This window comes from Chenopodium album, chromosome 3 (genome assembly GCF_948465745.1).
Source record: "Chenopodium album chromosome 3, dcCheAlbu1.1, whole genome shotgun sequence".
Classification (NCBI taxonomy): Eukaryota; Viridiplantae; Streptophyta; class Magnoliopsida; order Caryophyllales; family Amaranthaceae; genus Chenopodium; species Chenopodium album.
The window spans coordinates 27,271,430-27,275,348 of record NC_137836.1 but is presented as its reverse complement, the minus strand read 5'-3'; the positions used below and the strand labels follow the sequence as shown (position 1 = coordinate 27,275,348).

Below are 3,919 nucleotides of genomic sequence, written 5' to 3'. Positions count from 1 at the left end.
TTCCAAAAACTTGTTGGCGACTCTTTTGCTCTATCTTCTTTCCTTTTGGATGCCACCGTACTTTAGTGTATGATCACAGTGGGGTTCAAGCTAGGGGTTAACGCTTGAATTTATTCCCTACACCCGTTATTCGTAACGGACATTTCAAGTGCCCGTTACGAATAACCCGTTATTCGTAACGGACAGTTTGACTGCCCGTTACAAATAACCCGTTATTCGTAACGGACAGTTTGACTGCCCGTTACAAATAACCCGTATTCGTAACGGACAGTTTGACTGCCCGTTACAAATAACCCGTTATTCGTAACGGACAGTTTGACTTCCCGTTACAAATGACCCGTTATTTGTAACGGACTGTTTGACTGCCCGTTACAAATACAATTGAAGCCAAATTTTTTTAAAAAAAATATGCAGCAGGTGATACTGCCAACATGCTATGATGCCAAATCTTTAATTACTATTATCAATATTTAATTGATTTCAAAAAACAAATTATCAATATTTAATTATAAAATAAATAATACAACTTTCACAAATGTCCAAATTGACTTTACAACAACTCGCTAACATGAGTCAAAAGCTACTGCATAAATAATACTCCGTAATACAACATGAAAATTTAAATAAGTTTATATTCCTTAGTAGACCAAGAACTTGAAAGATAGAATTTTATGTTGTCTTGATGAAGCTTGCTTAACAAATTTTGTAAAACCATATCTTCCATCCTTTTTAGCAACGATTCATGATTTCTGTCCAAACTGACTTGGAGAAAAAGGTTAAACTATTAGAATGGATGAAGTATATCAAATGAAAATGCGAGTTAAACAGGAAATATGGCACAAAGTGTACTGATTTGCTCAGAACAACTAGCATGTAGTACAATATTCAAGGCAAGTGAGGAGATAGATAAAGGAAAATCAAGTTAGTTATCACTTTACAACCAAGGGAAACTCAAGTAAGGGTTACACAGTTACCACAAAATCACTTATCATGCAAATTACTAATTCAGTTTGTCTACTTGTAGTTTACCAACCAATTGTCCAACTTTTTTCATGTGCTTTCATATTAAAAAAATCATTAAATGAACTTAAGCTATGTGTTTAGAGACGCATGATCCTCTAAACTAATATTGATACACAACAGTGGGCTGAAATGTGAGCTAAGCCAAGTCCTACAAAAAGATCATTCTCACCAGTACAGAAATATGAAACTAAATTAAGCATAACAGGTTAATTAGGAGTACAACATGTAGAAAACTAATTAAGACCATACAAGAGACTTGAAGGGGAGGGGGGAATAAAAATCAAATCAACCAAATTGGCAAACAATTTTATTCAAACCAATATATACTTCAAGTCTGCCTGAAATAAACATTGAGATTTGCAGTAATCAATAAGCCATTATTAATAATGAGCTTAGGATATTGGATTAAAACCAATAGAACCTTACAATACTAAAATTATTGACAAAAACTAATTAAAATCCATACATATTTCTACTTTACCATCACTATTTCGTGAAATTGAATATATAAACAACTAATAAAAAATATCTACATTGAAACTTAATAACCTGAAAATTTGAAGATCATCCTACACTATAAAAAATTAAAGAATAATAGTAGAAAGATTTATTAGAAAATCTCTTGATAAAGTTGTTTATTTCATACCATATTGCACTATCAAAGGCCTAGGATTCAGAGTCAATTGGCCGTATAAGCTTTGGTATTATAGTAAATTTGTCATATTAAATAAATAAATAAATAAAGAGAGTAAATTTACCATTTAATCTTATACTCGTAGCATTAATACATAGCTGATGAAGCAATTACTTAAGAATTACGACGTTACATGAAACCAGTCCAATAAGAAATAATGCAGCCTAGCACCTTGATCTATCCCTACTCCCTAGTTCCCTACTAATTCAAGCTAGAATACATACAATAAAATACTACAATTTTCAAACAATGACATTTCAACATTGAATTCAGCATGTTAAAAACTGTATAGCTAGTCAGTTGCCCACACATACATCAACGAGCATACACAGCTAACTATAGAGCATTCATCAAAACATACAGCTTATTGACTAAAGCCCAAGTAGCAACATTCAGGACAACAATTCATCAACAGTAGTTACGGGTAGAGTGAAATTACTTGTTGGATGAACCCTTGGCGACATTGATGAGTTCATCACCAAGGCCCTCGACAATGGTCTTGATGTTCATGAAAGCACTCTCACGAGCTCCAGTAGTAAGAAGATAGATTTCCAGATTAACACACCTTAGTGGAGAGATATCAACAGCTTGACGCCTAACAACACCAGGAGAACCAATTCTGGTTGCATCTTCTCTGGGTCCACTGCATAAGACAACATAGTTTAAGTTCAACCATGAATTTCACTCCCTAGCACAACATCAACAGCAACAACAATAAACAATAATCAATTAATAATTCAACGGAAACATTGAGTCCAAGCTGTTAATCCATTTTGCTAATTCATTGCTAAATCATCATGTTCTTTTTGTACAATTTAATGATGATCGTTGGGTCCAAGGCTGGCTTGTATGATATCCACGTGGAACTCTTTGTGAGATTATGTTAGTTGCCTTCTTTTAATTACTTTTCTAAGTTGAAACATGGGTGGGTATTAGGTAAGCCTCATTATTTTGCACCTAGTTTTCGAAGTTAGTGGACTACCAGGAACTAATGTTAAATTGTTAATACAAGTTTTGTAAATGGTCAATGGGTAGTCAGAATTATAGCAAACTACTATATGATCTCTTAAAACAAGGGCTAATGCTTGATTAGCAAATCCATGAAGACTCAAAATGCTATAGACAATAAGGGTTTTTTTTTTTTTTTTTTTTTTTTGGAAACAATATAGACAATAAGTTTACATAAATTGAATCAATTAATCAACATGAAAACGCTGAACATGGACTACACCATAAAACGTTGTCGAATCTAAAAACCATAACCTGAAAATTTCCTTCAACAAATTTGAAAGCTAAAATCAATCAAATTGCATAGAATCAACCACAATTTGAATAAACAAAGTCAAAATACAGTCAAACTAAAACCAATACACAAGTAAGGATCATATTTGATTGCAAATCAAAACAATAATAAGCTAATAAAATTGTAAGAGAGGAAAAGAGTAGAGAGAAAATGCAAACTTGAGAAAGATTGAAAAAACCCCAAAACCATTAATGAAACCATCATTTCTACGACCTTCAATTCTTCATTATCAATATTAACACCAATCCAGTCCTTAGAATAACCTTCCACTAGTGACTGAGATCCCTTAAAAAAAAAAAGGCATCATATCAAATTAGATCCCAAATATAAGCTATAAATATCAAAATTCAAAAAAATAAATTAATATGGGTAACGAGATTCGTACAAAATCCCACACATATCAGCGATTTCTTCACCTGAATCATCATCATGACATCATCGCCATGTCCATTTCTAGGTAACGAGACTTGAACATCCGACATTCCAAATTGGGTCCATCGCCTGCCATTGATGCAATTCGGAGGAGAGAGAAAGAGGGGAAATTTGGGAATTGGGGTTTTTAGTGGGAGAGTTGGAGAAGAAGAAGATTTTGAGAAGGGTGGTGAATTGCTGCTTCAGTTTGAGTGACGAGAAGAAAGAGAGAATGAATGAGGAAGAGATAGGAGAAGAGAGACAGGATGAGTGGAAGGGGTTTGACGGCTAAGGGGAGTGAAAGTTTGAAACCCTAATGGGCTTTCCTTATCATCTTGACCAAGTATTCGTAACGGGCACATGGTATCCGTTATAAATAACTAAGTATTCGTAACGGGCACATGATGTCCGTTACAAATAACTAAGTATTCGTAACGGGCACATGGTGTCCGTTACAGATAATTAAGTATTCGTAACGGGCAATATTT

General features: G+C 33.9%; 1 long non-coding RNA gene across 4 annotated transcripts; it reads right to left on the bottom strand.

The window, feature by feature from the left end:
- Positions 1 to 372: 372 nt before the first annotated feature.
- LOC145612918 (uncharacterized) lies at positions 373 to 3,712 on the bottom strand. Of its 4 annotated transcripts, none has more exons than XR_014106844.1 (4): positions 3,437 to 3,712; positions 3,179 to 3,296; positions 2,157 to 2,360; positions 373 to 758 (listed from the first exon to the last, which is right to left on the bottom strand). It is a non-coding gene; the product is annotated as an uncharacterized LOC145612918 (long non-coding RNA). The 4 variants fall into 4 exon arrangements; XR_014106845.1 differs by having other exon boundaries at positions 375 to 758; positions 3,179 to 3,305; positions 3,406 to 3,712; XR_014106838.1 differs by having other exon boundaries at positions 421 to 762; positions 3,179 to 3,305.
- Between the last annotated feature and the right edge of the window lie 207 nt (positions 3,713 to 3,919).